The 25,857-nt window shown below is 37.9% G+C and overlaps 1 protein-coding gene and 1 pseudogene across 1 annotated transcript in view; one reads left to right on the forward strand and one right to left on the reverse strand.

Moving 5' to 3' along the window:
• LOC100264257 (uncharacterized) overlaps positions 1 to 24,727 on the forward strand; it is a 67,078-nt gene extending 42,351 nt beyond the window's left edge. Inside the window, exon 6 of the transcript XR_009464901.1 lies at positions 24,620 to 24,727. The gene's annotated coding sequence lies outside the window, so the exon portion shown is untranslated. The remainder of the gene's footprint in view (positions 1 to 24,619) is intronic.
• On the reverse strand, positions 5,480 to 24,675 carry LOC132254751 (uncharacterized; annotated as a pseudogene).
• Positions 24,728 to 25,857: the final 1,130 nt, after the last annotated feature.

The raw sequence follows: 25,857 nt of genomic DNA on the forward strand, positions 1-25,857 counted from the left end.
GACCACCCAGGTTCAGCATACTGCCATCTTGAGGCAGCTCCAGCATCATCTCGGTCTTCCATCAGCTGCTGAGCATCTCACCCCCACCACTGAAGTGCCACACTCACAGGCCACAGAGCCTCAGGCCCCTCCTGAATCAGCTACTGAAGAGGCAGAGCCATCTGCCTAAGCCATCAACTCCAGCATCATCCACCCATCTGATCATTTATATATCTACTATATATTTCTTTTATGTATTTCGTTTTTGTTAGTCTTTTATGAAATCCCATCATTTTGATATCATATATGGGGATTACTTGTATTGTTTTCTTTCCGATTGTACTCACATGAATTAAAGTAATACAAGTCTAGCATTTTTTGTTAACTCTTAGCATTAATTTATTCTTATTTCCTTTGCTCACATCTTTTATTCTTTTTGAAACATGTGGTTAAAGGAAGTATGCTAAGTTATTTTGGTAATTTAGTTATGTTAGTAAATTAGTTGTAGTCTTTTGCTTTTTACTCTAATCTCCATGGATCATGAGGAAAAAATTTCAAATTAAAACAAGAGAAACTGAACTTTTGCTTCTCATTTGACTTAGAGTTTGGATTATGCTTACTAAAGTGGTTCAATTGTTGAAGCTTCTATTGAAATCAAGTTTAGTTCTTCCACTTTAAGCTATCCACACATTGTGCACAATAGATTCTGATTATAAGATGAAAAACTATTTCTCTCTTGACTTAGGAAAATTTTAGGACTTGGTACCTTTGACCTCATTTGATAATATTGAGACACCTTATGAAAGGCCAATGAGCCTTTGGAAAAAAAAAAAAAGAAGAGAAAGAAAGCAAAATGTTTGCTTGCCTTGAAACCCGAGCAAGGTCTGAGGGGTATATGGTGAAAATCTTTAAAACCTAGTGCCCTAAGCCTTAATTGGTTGGGAGTCACCGACCTCAATGCTCGTTACAAGGGTGAATAGGTGGAGTTTAACATACTGTAGGTGCTTGGGTATTAAAATTCATTCTCAAAAGTCCGGGGTAAAATATGAGGAGTTAGTGGTTGAAAGATCCTTAAAGCTTGATACCCTAAACCTTAATTGGTTGGGAGTCATCGATGGACCCCCGTTACATGGACAATTCAGAAAAGAATACCCCTTAAGCCTTGTACCTTCTAAAAAAAAAAAAAAAAAGTGTGTTATCTGCCTATTGAATTTGGTCAGTTTGCTAAGTGTTGAAAAGAGATAGGTTGGGGGGAGATTAGTTTAGCATGCTATATTCGGAAACTATCATCTTACACTTAGATTTTTGTGGAAGAATAAAGTTTGGTTCTTTGGAAGTGAAAATGATTTTAAAACTTCAATTTGCATAATGCATTCCCTTGATCAATAGTGTTCAGCAAAGTTTTTGATAACTCTTGTTGAAGTTTGAGTTTTATTTCTTTAATGTTTCATGTGAGAGTTAGAACATCATGCCACTTGAGAATTGTTTTTTTTGATTAGCATGATGTTGTAAATTATAGTAATGTTTATTTTTATTTTTCTCTCCTTCATTGCTAAGAGACTAGCAATATGTCGGTTGGGGGGAGTGATTACTACTCAAAAAGTGCTATTTCATAGCTTGTAATTAACCCTTTTAAACACTTTTGAGTAGTAGTTATTGCCTGTTAACCCAATTAACATATTAAGGACCTTTGCAAGCACTTCTAATCAATTTGTGTTAAGTTTTGGTGTTTTGATAGCTTTTTGATCACCAAAGCAATATGAGATTGAGGAGAGTTATTTGGAATCCATGGCAAAGCAATGGAAAGCTCAGAAACATGAAGAACCAAAGCTTTGAAGTCCTTTGCCATAAGCAAATCCGGAATGCAAGGAGGGGAAGCAAAGAAAAATTTGCCATGAAGCAATTTTTGATGACAGTCATGTCAGCCACTTTTGGAGCACTTCCTGAAGTCCAATTTATGCATGCTATATGTCGTTTCAAATCTTAGGAAGTCAGCAATCCAATGCTTCAAATGGTGCACAATTCAAAGCTGAAATGAAGGAGTTACAACCGTTGGAAGCCGAACACCGCAAGCTGAAAGCCAACTTCGTAGCGCTACGAAATCAGCCTTTTGCTGCGAAGTGATTTCGCAGCCCTTTTTGTGCGTCTGTGAAATCTCGCAGACCTCGTTTTCACCTGCGAAATGGTCCTTAGTGCTTCCCGATATTTGCGACCGACACTTTTGGATATTTTTCTTCAGATTTTTGTTGTCTAAATCCCAAAACTCTCCTTTTAAGCCACCAATTATAGGATTCCTTAGCTATTAAGCTAGGAAAAAGGGTAAATATCAATGTAATAATTATTATTGTAATTTTCATACAATTAGCTCTCGGGAGCCTGTTCTAAAAAAAGAAGGAACCTTTTGTAAAAGTTTGAAAGGAAGTAAAATACAGAGCCTTTGCTCTGCCTTACCTTCTCACTTTGATTGTATTTTTCATTTACTAGTTATGCACTCTTTGAGGAAGTTCCCCTAGAGAATGAGTAACTAAACCTTTAGTTCCTTGGAGGTAAGGTTGCCGGGAAAGGTTCCAAGTGCATGAATTAGTAGCTTTGTGGTTTTAGCCATGAATGAAGAGAAAGTGTGATCCTTTAGTGATTTCTATGTTTTTAGTTAACTTAAAACACCTTGGAGTCACCTGGGCCAACACTTGGTAAGACAAGTGATCTTTGTCCATGGAGATGCACTACCCCTTGCGAGCCTCTGGGAGGTAACTTGAAGGTAGGATTTTCTAGAATTGCCAACACTTGGTAAGCTTTTGGATTCCAAGGAGACATCCATTAGTTATCTCTTGCGAGCTTGAGAATGGAAGTCCAAGGTTAAAGATCACCTTGAATGGTAAATGCAAAGTGAGAGGCACGAACCATTGCAAGTTGCATCAGTGAGAGGGAATTAGAGCTGAAATCTAATTAAGGGATGCATTTGTACAACACCGATTAGAGAATTAACTATATGTTAATTCTCTAATGCGAGGAAATGAACCATCTGACCAGAGCTATGTTTTTGCATGAGGAACCTCCCCTGTGAACCTAAATCTCCAAGGAATGTTTTTCTTCATAAGTAATTTCCATTACTTGCTGTGCCGTTAGTTTAAATCTAAACCTTTTTCAACCAAAGTTTGTGTTTTATTTCTTAAGCTAACTTTGAAATGAAACAACACCAATTCACTTTGAATTGGTATCATTTGTAATTTGAAAACCCTTCCCAATGAACGATCCTAGAGCCACTATGCTATAGTAGTTTTTTCTTTGCTACCCTAGTATATGGTGTAATAGGTTATAAATTTTGTTGATTACTCCCTCAATCAAGGAGCACCAGCTGGACACGAATCAGCTGAGACACCAATTGGGCATGAATCACTAGGATGACACATTAGAGTGCACTAAAGGATATGCAAGTGATGATTTAATGCACTAAGAAAGAAATGAGAGCTTTTTGGTCAAGAACAGGTAGGTAGACAATTGATTGCAAGTGTTGTCTTGTGAATAAATGAAGTGGAGCTCTCAATTTATAGGTTTCTAAGCTCGGGAGCCAAAAATAGCAAAAGGTAACCTCGACCAGTCGAGTTAGGGGTCGACCGGTTCACTAGCTGTTGGAGCATTTAATGCTTGACATGTTACCGTTGCCTCGATCGGACCTCGACCGGTCCTCGACCAGGAAGAGAATCACCTCGACCGGGAAGAGAAGACCACTGGGAGAGAGAGAAATTTTTTGTGCATCCCTCGACCAGTCCTCGACTGGACAAGGGCAACCAAATGACCGGTTCCCCAACCAGTTGAGTCGGTTGGCCATGGCCTTGACCGGTTGAGCCTTTTAGCCTCGAAAACCCATCTTTTTCAATTCCTTTCTTTTCTAACACTTAGCCAAGGTTTTGAAATGTATTATTATGCCAATTTTAAAACATTTTGCCTAAGGTACATTTGTTAAAACTCGATTTTTAATGAAATTGAAGTTTTAAAGAATAAACTGAGTTTTCTAAGTTGCATGAAACGATATGAAAATCCTAAGTGCACTTATACATTCATCTTACATTAGTTTCCTATGATCACAAGTCTTCTAAACGTCTTGATCTTGTATCCATTTGGTCATTTGATGAATTTTCGAGTTTATGCCTGAGATTTTTAACCATTAAACCAATTAGTCATTGAATCATGGTTTGTTATCATCAAAACCCGATTAGGAGAACCTTTAGGCTAACAATCTCCTTCTTTTTGATGATGACAAACCTTGGTTATCTAGGAGAGAAGAAAATCTTCTCCTCAAACCAATCATGAATCAATCAATCAATTTTCAATAGAAAACAATGTAAAGCATGAAAATATCATATCATATATATATGGTAACCTCACATGTACATGAAAACATAACATATATGCTAATCAAGATGGATATGACAATGATATGCATGAGGGTCTCTTAGATATTTCTCCCTATTTGGCAACATAAAAAAGAAACTGAGGAAGAACTCTAGATAAACTCAAGGCTGAGGGGGTGGAGAAGGAAACACAGAGCGTAGGTAAGCCATCATCTCCTCATGCTGACTCGCTTGGCGACTCTCAATGGCTCAATACTTTGTTGGAGATGCTCGACTGTAGCCTGCTGCTGATCCATACGCTCCTCTATACGCTCAAATCTTAGTTGGAAGTGCTCAAATCGAGAAGTGAAGCTAGTCTGATATTGATCTATGTGCTCCTCCATAGAGTAGAATCGAGTATCATGGACTAAAGCAAGCTCCTCCATACGAGTCACAAGAGAGCTGATCTGAGTTGATACATCCATCCAAGGCACTTGATCAGGAGCGTGAGGTACCTGAGATGGTATCTCTGTTTGAGGAAGCTCGGTGAATGATGGCTGAGATGATGGTCCCGCTGTATAAGACGACTCAGTCATCATAGGCTCTGAGAAAGTGGCCTCAACATGAATACCCTCTGACTGAGGTGGAGGAGGAATGTCAAGCTCGGGCCCTCTCTACTCAAAATCCCTCTGAGGGTCTAACCCATCCTCTATTTCTTTGATCTCGACCTCTTTCTCTACTCCGGGATGCATCTATCCCTATCCTAGGGCCTGTGCTGGAGAACGCTCAGCTCTTCTAATCCAAGAGCCATCGGGTGCCTTCTCGAACTTCATTCGCCCTAAGGACTGCTCATCGTAAGTGTCATAACTAGTAGGGGCCTCGAAGTCTGTCTTTCTGCTCAAATCGACCCCGACATCCTTGAGTACTCAAGTAAGGAAGCGGCCGTAGGGGAGTACTCGGGTTGTGCTCTCAACGCAGGATATCATATGCATCATCATCAGATACCCCATGTGAATCCGTCTCCCTGTCATAATCAAGTCCACAATGAATGCCTCAAAGTAGGAGACCTCGTCTCGATGTCCACCTCGTGGCAATAAGATGGAGCAGATCATGTGATGAAGGACTCGACTGGACACAGTTAGGCTGTGTGCCGATGGTTTTCCCATCCCTTAGGCATCTGCAAGTCCGTACAACCTCTGAATAGCCTCTCTAGGCTCGAATCCTGGCATAGTGGGCCAAACCTTGGACTCATACACCTGGAGTCCAACTGAAGGAATGTCGAGAATGCGGCAAATACTCTCCGAGCTCAGTCTAATCTCAACTCCTCTAACCGTGGACATGACCGGTCCTCCAAGTCCATAGGTCACCCGTGAATAAAATGCCCGCATCAGAGTCGGGAAGATTGGCTTAAAAATTGTCACAACTGGCAGCCATCCCATCCGACTAAAGAGTCTCTCAACCCGAAGTGCTGAAGTTGGGAGAAATTGATACTTCTCCATGGAACGACTTTCTTTTGGACAAATTTTTGTTTGTATCGCTGATAATCTTTGACGGATCTGAAGAGGGCCGTGTCATACCTCACCTTTCGACGAGCCTCCGTCTACTCAGGCTGAGATGGCTTAGCAGGGCACTTGCCTTGAGCCCTAGAGGTACCTGTCTCTCTCCTAGGTGCCATCCAAAGAACGGAAAATGGAGAAAATGAGGTCTGAAGAGAGAACGAACCCAAATGAGAGAAGATGAAATCCAACCAGAAGCCCTAAACACACGGAGATGAAATTGAACCTAGCTTAAGGCGCACGGTCAAAGAGAAATCGCTCCCAAAATTGAAAACCCTAGGTTTCAGATTGAAACCCTAGCCTCAAAAGCGTCCCAAAATCAACTCCAAGACCTTCAATCAGTCCAAAATCCAACCCAAAATGGTGTCTAGAAGCAGGTATGTGAAGAGTTTTCAAGGAATGGAGGAGAACAATGAAAAAAATAATGCGCGGGGGCCTTTTTAAATTCCCAGCCCTGACCAATCGGTTGATCGCTTGGTCAACGGTCAACGGTCAATGGTCAACGCTCCAATTTTTTAGCATTTTCTTGTCTCGTGATCGCCCCTGCTCTTTTTAGTTGAAATCCCCAATTTTTGATGTCCAATGCCAAGGAAATTTTGATTTTTGGTCAAAATTTGACCTTTTCCCTAAGATTATTTCTATATGATGCATATGATATGAAATTCACGCAATCATAAGGTATGTTCAATCAAGAATTCATCAAGTAATCATTTGATCATAAAGAAATCACCCCTAGTTGTCTTTTAATATCAACAAATTGCTCTTCACTTAGAGGTTTTGTAAAAGTATCGCCAAGTTGATTTTTTGTGCTTACAAATTCAAGTGTAATGTCACCCTTTTGTACATGGTCTCTAAGAAATGGTGTTTAATCTCTATATGCTTAGTCCTAAATTGTTGCACCAGATTTTTTGAAATGTTTATGGCACTAGTGTTATCACATTTAATAGGAACATGTTATAAAAAAAAATTGAAATCACTAAGTGTTTGTTTCATCCAAAGGATTTGTGCACAACATAAACCGGCTGCTGTGTATTCGGTTTCCGCCGTTGACAAAACTACCGAATTTTGCTTCTTACTATGCCATGAAACAAGTGAGTGTCCTAGGAAATGACAAGTGCCACTAGTGCTTTTCCTTTCAACTTTACAATCGGCAAAGTCGGCATCCGAGAATCCAATTAATTCAAAATTATCACCCTTAGGATACCATAGGCCTATGTCCATTGTCCCTTTTAAATATCTAAGAATTCATTTTACGACACTTAAATGAGATTCTTTAGGACAAGATTGAAATCTAGCACACAAGCATACACTATACATGATGTCAGGTCTACTAGCGGTCAAATATAGCAAAGAACCTATCATGCCTCTATACATAGTTGAGTTGACGGACTTACCTTTTTCATCATTTTCAAGTCTGATGGATGAACTCATTGAAGTCTTCATTGTTTTGGCTTTCTCCATATTGAACCTTTTGAGGAGATCTCTTATATACTTTGCTTGATTGATGAAGGTTCCTTTCTTTAGTTGCTTGATTTGAAGTCCAAGGAAGAAGTTAAGTTCTCCCATCATGCTCATTTCGAACTCACTATGCATGCATTGAGAAAATTCTTCACAAAGAGAGACATTAGTAGCTCCAAAAATGATATCATCAACGTATATTTGTACTAAGAGCATGACATTTTCTTTGGTTTTTATGAAAAGAGTTGTGTCAATTTTCCCATTTTAAAACCCTTTTTCAAAAGAAATTTACTCAATCTTTCATACCATGCTCTAAGTGCTTGTTTCAAACCATAAAGTGCATTTTTAAGTTTAAAAACATGATTAGGAAAGTTAAAACTTTGAAAACTGGGTGGTTGTTTGATTACTACTCAAAAAGTGCTCTTTTATAACTTGTTATAAACTCTTATAAGCACTTTTGAGTAGTATTTATTACCTTTTAACTCAATTGGCACATTAAAGACCCTTGCAAGTGTTACTAATCAATTTTTGGCTAGTTTTGGTAGTTTTTTGATCATTAAAACAAGTCAAGAATGAGGGAGAACTTGGTATAGTCCATAGCAAATCAAGATTGAAGCCAAATTACATGAGGAATACAAGTTTTGGAGAGCTTTGAAGCCTTTGCCAAATCAATCAAGTATGTAAGGATGAGAATCAGAGAAGGAATCTAACATTCATGAATTTCGCAACCCCTTGCGAAATTTTCGCAACCCCTTGCGAAATTTTCGCAAGCTAGAAGGAAATTTTGCAACCCCTTTTTCAAGCATCATTATGTTTTCTTTTAAAGCTAACTCATAAAAGAAAAACTACCATTTCAGTACTTTAAACTAATATCACGTGGGAAATGAAAACCCATCCCTGTGGACAGTCTTAGAACCGCTATGCTATGCTGGCTATGCTACCCTAGTATATGGTGAATTAGGTTTATAAATTTTGTTGATAACTCTCGTCTGAGAACTGAATCAAAGTAGAACACCAATTGGGGATGAATCAAATGGCGCCGTTGCCAGGGATGGTGCCACTTCATAGTGATATAATTTTTTCAGAACACTTGTGATCTTCATCACAAGTTTGGTGATTTTTCTTTTCTTTTACTAATCCTTTATTTGTTTCTTTTTATTTGTTTCTGTTTTTAGTTTATTATTTTTTTATCTAGTTTTAGTTAACCTTAATTTTTTCTTTCTAGAATTGTTTTTCTTTTTGTTTTTCTTTGTTTTTGTTTCAGTTATTGCTAGTTGTGCATGCCATATTGGATACAAGATAGTGAGGGAAGACTTGTGAAAATAAAAAATCCTCACGAAATAGAGTTGGAATTGAGTGCGAAAGTCATGGAAGCTACACTTGAAGATCAACATAGTCAACATGCTCTAGAGGAGAATATCAACGCATACCGATCCATGAGGGACCACATGCATCCACCTCGTATGAGTGCACCATCATGTATAGTGCCACCTACAGAGCAGCTAGTGATCCGACCACATATCGTGCCACTTCTACCTACTTTCCATGAGATGGAAAGTGAGAATCTTTACGCGCATATCAAGGAATTTGAGGACGTTTGTAATGCTTTCCGAGAAGGAGGAGCTTCAATCGACTTGATGAGGCTTAAGCTATTTCCTTTCACTTTAAAGGACAAGGCTAAGGTCTGGCTTAATTCTTTAAGGCCAAGGTCTGGTTTAATTCTTTAAGGCCAAGGAGTATCCGATCTTGGACTGATTTGCAAACTGCATTTCTCAAGAAATTTTTCCCGACTCATAGGACCAACGACTTGAAAAGGCAAATCTTAAACTTCTCAGCTAAGGAGAATGAGAAATTCTATGAATATTAGGAGAGATACATGAAAGCTATCAATGCTTGTCCTCACCATGGCTTTGATACATGGCTATTGGTGAGCTATTTTTACGACGGTATGTCTTCCTCAATGAAGCAACTCTTAGAAACTATGTGCGGAGGAGACTTTATGAGTAAGAATCCGGAGGAAGCCATGGATTTCTTGAGTTATGTGGCTGAAGTTTCAAGAGGATAGGATGAACCGAATGCTAGAGAAGTGGGAAGAATGAAGTCTCAACCTAATGCTTCTAATGCTAAGGCTGGGATGTATACTTTAAATGAAGACACCAATATGAAAGCGAAATTTGCAGCTATGGCAAGAAGATTGGAGGAGCTAGAAGTAAAGAAGATACAAGAAGTGCAGGTCATTTTAGAAACACCAGTGCAAACTAAGCCGTGTTCAATTTGTCAATTTTTTGAGCACTTGGTGGAGGAATTTCCTATGATGCCAGCTGTGAGAGATGTTTGGGGATCAAACAAATGTTATTGGACAATTTAAGCCCAATAACAATGCTTCATATGGCAACACCTACAATTCGAATTGGAGGAACCATCCGAATTTCTCTTCGAAGCCAAGGGCACCCCAATACATGTAACTTGGCCAAGCACCCTTGCAAGCCTCAAATATTGAACAAGCCAATGTGAATCTTAGAAAGGTCGTGGGAGACTTTGTTGGAGACCAGAAATCCATCAATGCTCAGCTCAGGCAAGAAATTGCCAATCTAGACAAAAGGATGGACGGGAAGCAAAATGATTTATCTCAGAAGATAGATAATCTCCAGTACTAGATCTCAAGGCTCACCAATCTCAACACAGTGCAAGAGAAAGGAAAATTTCCTTCTCAACCTCATCAAAATCCCAAGGGTATCCATGAAGTGAAGGCTCAAGCGAGAGAATCTTCACAGATGAGGGAAGTCAAAGTAGTGATCACTCTAAGGAGTGGTAAAGAGGTTGATCTGCCTACATCTAAGCCAGAACATGAAACAGAGAAAGAGAAGAGGGAGGAAATCAAAGGAAAGAGGAAAGGGAACAGTACAAAGAAGGAAGACCTTGAAGCTACTGTGAATGAAAAATCGGAGAAGACCATCAACCAAGAAGAAATGATAAAGAAGCACATGCCTCCACCATTCCCCCAAGCTTTGCATGGCAAAAAGGGAATCAACAACGCATCAGAAATTCTTGAAGTTTTGAGGCAAGTGAAAGTTAACATCCCTTTGCTAGACATGATCAAACAAGTTCCGACTTATGCAAAATTCCTGAAGGACTTATGCACTATAAAAAGAGGGTTAAATGTGAGTAAGAGGCCTTCTTAATTGAGCAAGTAAGTTCCATTATACAGTGCAAGTCTCCAGTGAAATGCAAATGTCCGAGCTGTCCTACCATCTCAATGATGATTGGAGAGACGTGTGTGGAGAAGGCTTTGTTGGACTTGGGAACAAGTGTGAATTTGCTACCCTACTCTGTCTACAAGCAATTGGGACTTGAAGAGTTGAAGCCAACATCAATCACTCTATCTCTAGCAGATAGATCTGTGAAAATTCCAAGAGGTATGATTGAAGATGTCCTAGTTCAAGTTGACAAATTCTACTACCCAGTGGATTTTGTTGTTCTTGATACGGACCCGGTTGCTAAAGGAACTAATTGTATTCCTATCATACTTGGAAGACCATTCCTAGCTACATCAAATGCTATCATCAATTGTAGGAATGGAGTCATGTAGCTTACATTTGGCAACATGACGTTGGAACTCAATATCTTCTATATGTGCAATAAACAATTCCATCCAGAAGAAGAAGGACCAGAAGAGGTGTGCATGATTGACAACCTAGTGGAAGAGCATTGTGATAAAAAGATGCTAGAAGATTTGAACGAGAGTTTTGGGGATCTTGATGAAGGGTTACCTGAACTCGTAGATTTGCTTGCTACTCTGCCTCCTTTAAAGTTGAAGAAATAAATTATCCTTTTATTTAATGAGGATGAGACACAAGAAGCCATTAAGGAGGAGCCCCCAAAGCTTATTTTGAAACCATTACCCACGGAGTTGAAGTATGCATACCTGGAAGAGAACAAGCAGAGCCCTGTTGTTATTTCTTCATCTCTTACCAAAACTCAGGAGGATTGTCTACTTGAAATCCTCAAGAGATGTAAGAAGGTGATAGGGTGGAAAATTTCTGATCTAAAAGGGATCAGCCTTTTAGTCTGTACTCATCATATATACATGGAAGAAGAAGTTACGCCAGTTCGTCAACCCCAAAGAAGGTTGAACCCTCACATGCAAGAGGTGGTGCAAGTTGAAGTGCTTAAGCTACTTTAGGTCGGTATTATCTACCTTATATCAGATAGCCCATGGGTGAGTCCTACGCAAGTTGTGCCTAAGAAATTAGGGATCACAGTGGTGTAAAATGATAAGGGAGAAGAAAATTCTACACGTCTCACTTCAGGTTGGTGGGTGTGTATTGATTATAGAAAGTTGAATGCTGTAACAAGGAAGGACCACTTCCCATTGTCGTTTATTGATCAAGTGCTTGAGAGGGTCTTAGGCCATCCATTCTATTGTTTCTTGGATGGCTGCTCTGGGTATTTTCAAATAGAAATTGTTGTTGAAGATCAGGAGAAGACCACTTTCACATGTCCATTCGGAACCTACGCCTATAGAAGAATGCCTTTCGGCTTATGCAATACACCAACAACATTCCAAAGATGCATGTTAAGCATTTCCAGTGATATGGTGGAGCATATTATGGAGGTCTTTATGGATGATATCACCGTATATGGGAGTGCATTTGACGAATGCTTAGTCAACTTGGAAGCTGTGCTGAACTGATGCATTGAGAAAGACTTGGTGCTTAACTGGGAAAAATGCCATTTCATGGTACCCCAAGGGATTGTCCTTGGGCATGTTATCTCAAAGAAAGACATTGAAGTGGACAAAGCAAAGGTTAAACTTATTGTCAAGTTGCCATTGCCAACAATTGTCAAAGGAGTAAGACAATTCCTTGGCCACGCTGGGTTCTATAGGAAGTTTATTAAAGATTTTTTTTTAAACTTGCAAGACCTCTTTGTGAGCTATTGGTAAAGGATGCTAAATTTGTATGGAATGGTCGATGTCAACGGAGTTTTGAAGAACTGAAGCTATTGCTGACAACCGTTCCAATGGTGAGAGCTCCCAACTAGCAATTGCCTTTTGAAGTGATGTGCGATGCCAGTGACTTTGCTATAGGAGCTGTTCTTGGGCAAAGAGAAGATGGAAAGCCCTATGTGATATACTATGCAAGCAAAACGTTGAATGAAGCGCAAAGAAACTATACAACCACATAGAAAGAATTGTTGGTTGTAGTTTTTGCCTTAGACAAATTCCGCGCTTACTTAGTAGGGTCTTTCATTGTGGTTTTCACTGACCACTCGGCTTTGAAATATCTACTAACTAAACAGGATGCAAAAGCGAGGCTGATTAGATGGATTCTCTTGCTTCAAGAATTCAATCTTCAAATCAAAGACAAGAGAGGAGTGGAAAATGTGGTAGCCGACCATCTGTCAAGGCTAGCCATCGCACATAATTCCCATAGTTCGCCCATTAATGATGATTTTCCAAAGGAGTCACTCATATTGATAGAAGCCGTTCCTTGGTATGCTCATATTGCTAACTATCTAATTACTGGAGAAGTTCCAAGTGAGTGGAAAACACAAGATAAGAAGCATTTCTTTGCAAAAAAATTCATGCCTACTATTGGGAAGAGCCATTTCTATTCAAATATTGTGCGGATCAAATAATACGGAAGTGCGTCCCTGAGCAAGAGCAACGGGGGATCCTCAGTCATTGCCATGAAAGCGCATGTGGAGGCCACTTTACTTCTCAAAAGATAGCTATGAAGGTATTGCAATAAGGTTTTTGCTGGCCATCACTTTTCAAAGATGCCCTCACCATGTGTAGGAGCTGTGACATATGCCAGAGGCTTGGGAAATTAACACGTAAGAACATGATGCCTTTAAACCCCATTTTAATAGTTGATCTTTTTGATGTCTGGGGCATTAACTTCATGGGACCTTTTCCAATGTGTAGGAGCGGATTATGTTTCTAAATGGGTTGAAGCGATCCTGTGCAAACACAATGATCACAGAGTTGTTCTCAAATTCCTCAAAGAGAACATATTCTCTAGATTTGGAGTACCTAAGGCTATAATCAGTGATGAGGGTACTCATTTTTGTAACAAATCGTTCGAAACTCTCTTAGCCAAGTATGGGGTGAAGCATAAGATAGCTACACCTTACCACCCTCAAACTTCTGGGCAAGTTGAGTTAGCAAACCGGTAGATTAAAAACATACTGATGAAAGTGGTGAATACGAGCAGAAGAGATTGGTTTGTTAAGCTTCATGATTCACTATGGGCTTACATAACAACTTACAAGATCATTCTTGGGATGTCTCCTTATCGCCTAGTCTATGGTAAAGTGTGTCATCTTCCCCTTAAAGTGCAATACAAAGCTTGGTAGGCAATCAAGACGCTCAACATGGACTTAAACAGAGCCGACATAAAGAGATTTATAGACCTTAATGAGATGGAGGAACTGAGAAATGACGCCTACAATAATTCAAACATTGCAAAACAAAGATTGAAAAGATGACATGATCAATTAGTCTCCCACAAAGAATTCCAGAAGGGACAAAGAGTTTTGCTATATGACTCTAAGCTTCACATATTCCCGGGAAAGTTGAAGTCAAGGTGGATAGGTCTGTTTACTATCCAACAAGTGTATTCAAATGGAGTAGTAGAGCTACTCAACAGTACCAGGAGTTTCAAAGTCAATGGCCAACGTCTCAAGCCATTCTTGGAGCCATTTTCTCGAGACAAGGAGAAAATCAACCTCCTTGAACCACATCAAGCTTAAAAAGACAAATGGTTAGATGGACTTAGTCTGTCAGAAGACACTAAGTCCATAATTTTTGCTTTAATGATAATTTTAAGTTTTATTGATTTAGTATATGTTTTAAATTGAAATTTCTTACTTTAATTCTATTTTATTATGACTTAATTTAATTTTTGATGATCAAATGCAGGTGGTTTCCAAAGCAGATGGAAAAATAGAGCATTTCGTAGGGTATGCGAAAATTTCGCAACCCCAAATCTAGCTTGCGAAAATTTCGCAAGGGCTACCAACAATTCGAAAACCCGTTTTTTCCTTGCGAAACCCATGCGAGATTTGAAAGAGGCTGTGAAACCCAATGGTCAGTAGGAAAGCCAAAGGTCACTTAAAAATCCTATTTAAAGACCTTCAAAGCCTTTGTTTATTTTGCACAACCCATTCCCTATTGCGAAAAACCATCCGCCACCTTGCGAATTGGTTTTCTCTCCATTCCACGCCTCGCCACCACCCATTTGAAGAAGAGACCTCCGCCTTTCGCCCCATTTCAGCCATGGCGTGCATCAGAGGAGACCATTTCGACCCTTCAGTATCTCGTGAGGCTAGGCCAAGCGCCTCCGCTCCTCAGGATTCATCTCAGGCCTCTTAGGCCTCGACTGTTCCATCTTCTGAGGGCAGCGTGCCCTCTAGCCCCTCTCAGTGCCGATACTCGACACGGAGACCACCGACTTCTCCACCCCCTGGACCTCAGGCCCTGGAGACCACCGACTTCTGAGGGCGCCGCATTCCACCAAAGAGAGCCAGGACCTCAGGCCCTGGAGAGACATCTAGGCATGCGCAGCTTGATTCTCAGGCCCTAGTGGATTCTTAGCGTCCTTCCGGCATTGCTCCAGAAGCCATCATCAAGAGGCCTATGGTCACCGCGCCACCCATTGAGGGCAATTCAGATTGTAGAGGCATGCCATTTCATTCCGAGCTTTATTTCGACATTAAGGCTATGCAACAGTAGCAGGAGCTTCAGGATTTATTTGGACTGCTCCAAAGGTATCATCTAGAGCGCCTTATGACTCCTAGGGAGTTTTTCTACCCCAGAGTGGCGATGAACATCTATCAGTCCATGACTACTCAGGGTGCCCAGAGTCCCATCACCATTCATGTCAGCATTGATAGGTGCTAGGGTATCTTAGAGACTAGGCACATTGTTGAGGCTCTCTATATTCCATATCAGCCAGAGGATCCAGAACATTTCAGGCATGGTCCCTTATATGTCAGCGAGAGATGGTCCGCATCCTATCCAGGAGGACTTTTGGAGATTCATTTCTTCTACGTAAGGAGCTTCTATCTGGGATGCTCCTAGTAGATGTATTGTTGCGGTCCAACAATGTCCCTCTTCAGCATCTAGTGTAAAGGCGAGGAGCCATCTTGGATGCGTTATTCAGGATATCTGAGGGCTTCTATTTTGCGCCACATCACCTGATTATGGCCGCTCTCCTCTAATTTAAGGAGAAAGTTCACAGGAAGAAGCTATAGCGAGCCGACGCTATTCCATTTTTGTTTCTGAGGCTGCTCTGCCATATATTGGAGCATATGGGCTATCCTATTGAGCCCCACCTTGAGCGCCGCCACCACTGTCGAGAGCATTTCACTCTCGACCAATGGACATAGTTAGCGAGTTATTCTGCACCTGAAGCAGCCCCACCCAGGCCAGCATCTCCAATGCCAGCATAGGCTGAGTAGGCACAGCAGGACTAGCTTCCTTCATAGTCTATACCACCCACCCTTGCTGCACCATCTATGCCTAAGGCCACCTCTACTGATCCTTCTGCTACATCTCTTGTTCCACCAACTGCACCTCCTACATCGGAGGTTCCTATTACCATATTTGCCACGGAGTTTCGTGCCATGATACATTTGTTCAAGACACTAACCACTACGCACAATGCTCTATTTCGGTAGATGACAAACATACGTGCTCAGTAGGACCAGCCTACTGCTATCCTTCGTAAGATTCAACAGCATCTAGGACTTCCACCACCACCTCAGACTGACATTCCGGGACCATCAGAGCCCATAGCTCCAGCTGAGGAGACCACTCCAGCTGAGGAGACGACTCCAGCTGAGGAGATCGTCAGAGCCGATGTCCCGCCTCAGACCACTCACGAGGCAGCCACAGAGCCATGATCTCCACCAGAGAACCCCACTACTTGATCATTTCTTTATTTTGTATTTACTTAGTATATTAGTAGACATTATTACTTGTGTTGATATTTTATATTCTAGGATTGGATGTATTACATGATCATATCTCATTGTACTTTCTCAGAGTAATATATACATATCATTTTTGTTTATACTCAACATTTTTTCTTTCTTTCTATCTCCTTTACTCATTAATCTTTTGTTTTTTGAATCATGTGGTTTCTCCTATACGACTCAAACTCAATGTCACTCAGGAGGTACCACTTTTTCCCTATTTATTTACAATCGCTCTTACCACCTTGAGGGCAATGTTGATTTTGGTTGGGGGGAGAAGAGTAAAGGAAGGAAGTTTTGTTAATAAGTTAAATTATATTGTTAATTTAGTACATTTTGCTTAATTTATTTATTTTTTTTGCTTAATTTTAAAAGTTTTTAATCTACTCTCCATGATTATTAAGGAAAAATTCTAAAAATGAATTGGGAGAAATCGGATTCCTACCTTTTTATTTGAATATTAGAGTCGTATTATGCTTATTGAGGTTGATGAATTATTGAAACTCCTATTGAATTCAACCTTATTTCTTCCACTTTAATCTTACCACACATTGTGCACTTTAGGTTCCGTTTATAAGTTGAAAAACTATCTAACCTCCTAAACTTAGAAAAATTTAGACTTGGTACATTTGACCTCGTTTTAATAGTGTTGGGACACTTTATAAAAGGCCAATGAGCTTTTGAAAAAAAAGAGAAAGAATAAAGTGTTACACTTGCTTTGAAACCCGAGCAAGGTCCGAGGGGTATATGGTGAAAATCTTTAAAACCTGGTGCCTAAGCTTTTATTGGTTGGGAGTCACCGACCTCAATGCTGGTTACAAGGATGAATAGGTGGAGTTTAACATATTGTAGGAGCTTAGGTATTAAATTTCAATTTCAAAAGTCCGGGGTAAAATCCGAGGAGTTAGTGGTCAAAAGATCCTTAAAGCTTGATGCCCTAAACCTTGATTGGTTAGGAGTCGTCGATGGATCCCCCTTACATGGACACTTTAGAACACAATACCTTTAACATTACACTCCTACAATGAAAAAAAAATTATGAAATAAAAGAGGTGCATTCTTAACATATTGGAATTAGGTCAGTTTTCTTAAGTCTGAGAAAGAACTAGGTTGGGGGGAGAGATTAGTTCAGAGTACTATATTCGGAAACTAATAAGCTTAACACATAGATTTATATGGAAGAGTAATGATTGAGCCTAAGAGAGTGGAAATCCTCTCAATACTTAAATTTGTATAATACATATTGTTTATGAATTATGATCAGGTAAGATATTTGATATGCTCTTATTGAAGGTTGAGTTTTGCTTCTTTAATGTCCCATGTGAGAGTATGCTTTATATCATGCCACTTATGATTTTTTGGAGTGATTAGCATGATTTTGTAAATTATTTTACTGTTTATTTTTTTTCTTTATCTCTCCTTCATTGCTAAGGGACTAGCAATATGTCGGTTGGGAAGAGTGATTACTACTCAAAAAGTGCTCTTTTATAGCTTGTTATAAACTCTTATAAGCACTTTTGAGTAGTATTTATTACCTTTTAACTCAATTGGCACATTAAGGACCCTTGCAAGTGTTACTAATCAAATTTTGGCTAGTTTTGGTGTTTTTGGTAGTTTTTTGATCATTAAAACAAGTCAAGAATGGGGGAGAACTTGGTATAGTCTATGGCAAAGCAAGATTGAAGTCAAATTACATGAGGAATCCAAGTTTTGGAGAGCTTCGAAGCCTTTGCCAAATCAATCGAGTATGCAAGGATGAGAATCTAAGAAGAAATCTAACATTCGTGAATTTCGCAACCCCTTGTGAAATTTTCGCAAGCTAGAAGGAAATTTCGCATCCCATTTTTCAAGCATCATTATGTTTTCTTTTAAAACTAACTCATAAAAGAAAAACCACCATTTCAGTACTTTAAACTAATATCACATGGGAAATGAAAACCCATCCCTATGGACGATCCTAGAACCATTATGCTATGCTAGCTATGCTACCCTAGTATATGGTGAATTAGGTTTATAAATTTTGTTGATAACTCTCGTCTGAGGACTGAATCAAAGTAGAACACCAATTGGGGAATCATTGTTCAACACATACCTCTTCATTTATAAAGCCATTTAAGAAAGCATTTTTCACATCCATTTGATATAAAACAAAGTCTTTAAAACATGCAAATGCAAGTAGCATTCTAATGGCTTCCAATCTAGCTACAGGAGCAAAGGTTTCTTCATAATCTATCCATTCTTCTTGATCAAAACCTTGGGCTACCAATCTTGCTTTATTCCTTATAATTATGCCATTTTCATCCATTTTATTTCTAAAGACCCATCTAGTTCCAATAACACTTTGATTTTGAGGTCTTGGCACTAATTCCCATACTTCACTTCTTTCAAATTGGTTCAACTCTTCTTGTATAGCAATCATCCAATTTTCGTCAACTAGAGCATCTTTTATATTTTTAGGTTCAATTTGAGAGATAAAAGCAAGATTATTGCAAATATTTCTAAGAGATGATCTAGTTCTTACCCCACTAGATGGATTACCTATAATTTGATCTTGTGGGTGGTTGATGACAAACTTTCAATCTTTAGGAAGGTCTTGGCTTGATTCACCTTGCACTTGTTGAGGAGGAGGTAGTGCCAAAGGTGATTCTTCTTTCTTGGGATCCTCTACAATTTCTTCTTGTTGCCTTCTATTTTCAATTTGTAATTTTCCCATGGAGGTCTCCAAGCCTAAATCATCATCAAAGTTCTCTCTTTCTTGGAGAGAATTGTTAGATTCATAAAAAATAACATGGATGGACTTCTTAACAACCATGGTTCTTTTGTTAAAAACTCTAAAGGCTTTGCTTGAAGTTAAGTAACCAAGAAAAATTTCAACATCGGATTTTGCATCAAATTTTCCAAGATTGTCTTTGGTGTTTAATATAAAGCATTTGCACCCAAAGACTTTGAAATAACTAATGTTTGGGTTTCTTGTTTTTCCAAAGCTCATAGGGAGTTTTCTTAAGAATAGGCCTCAATAAAATTCTATTTAAAACATAACAACAAGTGTTAACCGCTTCGGCCTAAAAATATTTTGGTAAATTGTTTTCATTTAGCATGGTTCTAGCCATTTCTTAAAGAGTTCTATTTTTCCTTTCAACTACCCCATTTTGTTGAGGAGTTCTATGAGCCGAAAAATTGTGGTTAATACCATGCTCATTGCAATAGTCTTCAAAATCAATATTTTCAAACTCTCTCCCATTATCACTTCTTATACAAGTAATTGTAAAACCTTTTTCATTTTGAACCTTGTTGCAAAACTTTGAAAACTCATGAAAGGCTTCATTCTTTTGACTTAAAAATAAGATCCAAGTGTATCTAGAGAAGTCATCCACAATAACAAATGCATAAGATTTTCCGCCAAGGCTTGGTGTCTTAGAGGGACCAAATAAATCCATATGCAACAATTCAAGAGGCCTAGTTGTTGAAATGAAATTTTTGTTTTTAAAAGAGTTTTTGATTTGCTTTCCCATTTGACAAGCTTCACAAACTTTGTCTTTTTGAAAATTTATTTTGGGAAGGCCTCTAACAAGTTCATCTTTGTTGAGTTGGGAAATGAGGTCCATGTTAGCATGTCCCAACCTCCTATGCCACAACCAACTTTGATCATGCATGCTTGAAAAACATCTATCATGACCATTATATTTTGAAATATTTATTGCATAAACATCATCACATCTATGACCCATGAAGATGGTTTTATCATTTTGAATATCTTTGATGATACAATGAGATGCTTCAAAAATCACTTTAAAACCTTTGTCACAAAGTTGACTTATGCTCAAAAGATTATGTTTTAGACCATCCACTAATAAAACACTTTCAATAAGAGAGGATGTGCCATTACCAATGTTGCCTTGACCAATGATCCTTCCTTTTGCTTTGTCTCCAAAAGTAATGTATCCTCCCTTTCTCTTTGTAAGGAAAACAAAATTAGATTCATCCCCTTGAGCATCCACTATCCAAGAACCACTTATCCTTCTTTGAACCCTATAAAATAAAATTTAAGTTGATTTAGGTACCCATATCTTTTTGGGTCCTTGAGGGTTAGTGACCTTGAATTTCTCAACCCAAACCTTTTTAGCTTTAGCATTTGAAATCTTTTGAGAACCATTTCTTAAGGGACATGTACTACTAATGTGCCATCCTCTTCCACAAAAGTTGCAAGTGGTAGAAGGACTTGCACTTGCGGATTCTTTTACAAAGTAGTTTTTAAAATACTTTTGATTTTTTGAAGATTTGAATCCTAACCCTTATTTGTCAAAAACACATTTTTAGCTAGCTAAGATCATTTCAAAAGATTTTTGTCCACAAGAGAAAATTGAAAGAGAGGAGGTCAACCATTCATTTTTCTTTTTCAAAATCTCATTTTCACTTCTCAAAATCTCATTTTCTTTTTCAAGATGAGTTTTAGATATGTCAACAATTGAAAATTTTTATTTTACTTCTTCAAGTTCTTTTTCACGTTCTTGAATTTTCTTTTTAAGAGAATTATTTTTCAAACTAAGTTTTTCAAAATCCTCATATAATTATTCAAAAACATCATGCATATCTTTATCACTAAAGTTAGAGTTTACCCCATCAAGATCATCTATTGTCATGAAGCACATGTTTGCCACTTCCTTCTCCTTTTCTTATTTGGAGGATTCTTCAATTTCACTCCAAGTGGCCATCATTGCCTTCTTCATTCTTCTCTTGGCTTCACTCTTGTACAGAGGACAATCATATTTAATGTGTCCCGGTTTTTTGCACTTGAAGCATATCAAATCTCTTTTCTCTTCCCATTTCTCCTTGTCACCATGGGATGAAGATTCCTTTTTAGAAGGATCTTTTCTAGAGGTCAACTTCCTTCCTTTAAACCTTTCACCTCTCATATATTTGTTGAGCTTTCTTGTGATGAGGGCTAAATCATCATCTTCATCACTTGGTTTTTCTTTTTCAAGATCTTCTTCTTCCTTGGTTATAACTTTGAGGGCTATGCTCTTCTTCTTTTTTTCTTCACCCTCTTGTAACTTCTTTGTCAAATTAATCTCATATGTCATTAATGACCCTATGAGCTCTTCCATAGGTAGCTTAGTCAAGTCTTTTGCTTCTTGAATTGCGGTGACCTTGGTATGCCACTTTGATGGGAGAGACCTCAATATCTTCATTACCTTCTCGGATTCTTTGTATGTTTTTCCCAAAGCTTCAAGACCATTGACAATGTCGGTGAACCTAGTAATCATCTCAACAATAGTCTCATTTTCTTTCATTGAAAACAAGTAAATTAATTTTTGACTCTTTCACTTGATTAATTCCTTCATGAGTTATTTCAAGCAACTTCCAAATTTCTTTAGCCGATTTGCATTGACATATTATATTATATTCATTTCTATCCATAGCACATTGCAAAGTAAAAACGGATTTAGCATTTAATTGAAAGTTTCTTCTATCAAGCTCATTCCATTCTTGCTTGGGTTTTGGAACCAAAACTCCATCAACTAGTTTAGTGGGAAAAGTTGGGCCATCTTCAATGATGTCTCATACATCTAAATCAATAGATTGCAAATACCAAGTCATTCTAGTTTTCCAATAGGGATAGTCAGTTCCCGTAAAGAATGGAGTTCTATGTTTTGAAAAATTTTCAACTTGAGATGAGCTTGATGGAATAGCCATTTCCTCTTAGACGATTAAATCTTTAAAAAAACAAGAGGTTTAACTTTGATATCAATTTAGAAAATAAAGGCTATGCTTAATTAAGAAAAACACCTAAAGGGGGGGGGGGGGGGTGAATTGGGTTTTTTAAAATCTTTTCAATCACAACAAGTTCAAGCACAATATAAACAAAATAAAGAGATAGAGTTAGAGAATTCAAACTCGGGTTTTATAGTGGTTCGACACTTCCTTGCCTATGTCCACTCTCCTCAATCTCTTAACCGAGTGAGGGTTCCACTAACTTGAAGCTTCAACCAAACTTCCAATCTTCTTACACTTGGATTTTGGCTCCAATGGGATCTTACACAATCTCTTCAAGATTCAAACCTCTTGAAGGCTTTAACACTCAGATTTTACAAGAAAGAATCCCTCAACCTAGCTTAAGGATAGCTTAAATACAAGACAAAGCTAGGATGACACACAAGAGTGCACTAAAGGATATGCAAGTGATGATTTAATGCACTAAGAAAGAAATGAGAGCTTTTTGGTCAAGAATAGGTAGGTAGACAATTGATTGCAAGTGTTGTCTTGTGAATAAATGAAGTGGAGCTCTCAATTTATAGGTTTCTAAGCTCGGGAGCCAAAAATAGCAGAAGGTAACCTCGACCAGTCGAGCTAGGGGTCGACAGGTTCACTAGCTGTTGGAGCATTTAATGCTTGACATGTTACCGTTGCCTCGATTGGACCTCGACTAGGAAGAAAATCACCTCGACCGGGAAGAGAAGGCCACTGGGAGAGAGAGAAACTTTTTGTGCATCCCTCGACCGGTCCTCGACCGGACAAGGGCAACCGTTCGATCGGTTCCCCAACCTATTGAGCCGGTTGGCCATAGCCTCGACCAGTTGAGCCTTTTAGCCCCGAAAACCCATCTTTTTCAATTCCTTTCTTTTCTAACACTTAGGCAAGGTTTTTAGATGAATTATTATGCCAATTTTAAAACATTTTGCCTGAGGTACATTTGTTAAAACTCGATTTTTAATGAAATTGAAGTTTTAAAGAATAAACTGAGTTTTCTAAGTTGCATGAAACGGTATGAAAATCCCAAGTGCACTCATGCATTCATCTTACATTAGTTTCCTATGATCACAAGTCTTCCAAACGTCTCGATCTTGTATCCATTTGGTCATTTGATGAATTTTCGAGTTTATGCCTGAGATTCTTAACCATTAAACCAATTAGTCATTTAACCATGGTTTGTTATCATCAAAACCCGATTAGGAGAACCCTTGAGCTAACACTCCTATTATGTGATTAATTGACATATCTTAGTTTATGAGAGTGGAAGTTAAATTCTACTTAAGGAATTACCGCAACCATAAATTTCATGATCACATATCCTTAGAATCACCTAAGATGACACATTATCTCAAAGTCCATGAGATATCATAGTGCTTATGTTGAGAATATGTATTGCTATCAACCTTCATAATCTATAAGGAATATATGATCATTTTAGGATCTTACTTGCAGGTCAAATTCATTGTGAACTTCAACACAAACTTAGTATTATCTCAAGGTTGAAAGACAATACATTATAGTAGCTTGGCGAAGTCCTAACTAACCAATAGCCTTACGTTATAACTCACCATAGGTTCTATCTAATATGTAATCGTACACACTAGTGCACTCACCATGAGAAGTCCCTTCCAATGACCAATACTGGCTACCTCTCCAATTAGGAGGAAGTAAACTATAGCCTAAAATGGATTGCTTATGTCCATGAAGTAGTTGTGAACATTATCTACTTGCAGGGAACCCATGACTTGGATATTTTGTGCAATTCCTAATGCATCTAACTCATGTACAATATAAAAGATGCTAGGCCAGAATGCTCATAAGGTATAATGCATGGATGAAGGATAGATAAAAATGAAACTAGAATATTATTAAATAATAAATTTGCATTTTTTGACATCATGTCATGCTTTTGAAGGCTTTATTCTAACATAGCCTTCTTCTAGGAATTTGATATTTATGCTAAAAAAATACCTTCTATTTGGCCCAACTAAAAAAGTAATAACCTTTCATTCCTTTTGGGTATCCTGCAAATTGGTAGATTTTTTACCTTGATTCTAAATTATTTGACTCAACACATGTATTAGATACCTTTGATGAGAACTCAAACTCAATACTTGGATAGCTCTAAAGAGCCTATTTTAGAATTTTTGAGGCACTTATACTTTGCCCAATGCAACTTCTTGTTGTTAGTACCATATAAAAATACTTTTGATGCATTTTGTGAGAATTTTGTAGGTTTTAAGACATTTATGATGTATGAGAGACTTCCTAGGAATTCATAGAGATAGAAATGCCTAATTGGGAAAGCATACAAAGATTCTACACCTCCCAAGTATGCAGAACCTTCATGGTGCACTTACTTGAGCACAACAAATATAGTGCTCTTTGAAAGCACATCCTAAGAATAACATATTAGAGATTTTAAAGAAGGGAAATGGTGAATTCTAAAGATAATAAATATATTGTGGAGAAAGTAAATTTGAGGATCAAAGGTGATACTCCACAAGTCGTTGATTTAATAAGTTGACATATGATCGATGACATAAATGGTGTTTTGTGCAGAGTGAAGACCTTTACATACTTTGATCATAGTTGACATTACCAATACCCTTGACCATCTTATTAATATCATCACCAAGTTTGCCTTTTTCAAGTGGAGTCTTGATACATAATGAAAAATGTGATCAACCAAGAAAAACCATGTAAGTATTTAGGTTTCATTGCTTTATACCAGATTCAATCTCATTACTTTGTAACTTAGTCTCATTCTTTAACACATTAGACTTATTATCTTCGCAACTTAGTCTCATTATTTAACACATTAGACTTATTATTTCTACATGGTCTTATTCTTTTTTACTTTGATCCAATTATTTTTGCTTGTGTTCATCCAATAGTTTAGATTTTATCATATACTTTCAACCACATAGATGACATGTTTGATAGGTACTACCTTGATACCCTAGAGCTTTCCTTTCAGTGTTCTCTTCATCAATATATGATTTTAGAGTTAAACATCAATTTTCTTTAATTCAGTAAAATATGTTTATTTCTTTGCCCATTTTATTTTGTTTTATTATTTGCTTATTGCTCATTTTAATACACTTGTTATTTTTTATTTTTAAAAATGGAAAATAATAATAATTTCTATGTAAAATATATTAATTCTTAAGTAAAAATTATGGATTTACCTTATTTCATAAAAATTACTTTTAGATTTTTAAAAATTAAGCTAGTAACATTATTTTAGTACTTCAATTGTTTTAAAGTACAATTCTTAAAAATCATTATCTTTTTTAAAGTAGATAAAATCATTGAAACAAAAAATTATTTATTTATTTTATTAATTCATTACTAAATCTGAAAATTTGTAATGGATGATGAAGGATCCTGGTACACCGCAACAAGCCGAGGTAAGGGTTATCTTGCCTAAGAAGGAGCCCAATGCGTCCCGTGCCCATGACAGGGTTTTCTCCATTGGGCGGGGCACTCCAGTGCGGACCTTGGGTAGGATTGTTTAAAGAAAATTTTTATTCAATGAATGTGGCATCAAAATTTTATTTTTTATTTTTTGAAGGCGACTGGGTATATCAACATTCTTTTTCTTTCATAAGTTCATGTGTTTTTAGTTTCATATTACACTATTCTTGTTGGGAAAATTAGGTTGGAGTGACAAAATCTAGCAAAGAAATACTATACAAGTTGTTCAAATTTTTTCTATTTGTTGAGAAAGCCCATGTGAGAGGGCAAATTATTGGGAAACCCTTTTGATTAAAGGATCAGACAAATTTGCTAAAGAT

This window comes from Vitis vinifera, chromosome 2 (assembly GCF_030704535.1).
Source record: "Vitis vinifera cultivar Pinot Noir 40024 chromosome 2, ASM3070453v1".
Taxonomy (NCBI): domain Eukaryota; kingdom Viridiplantae; phylum Streptophyta; class Magnoliopsida; order Vitales; family Vitaceae; genus Vitis; species Vitis vinifera.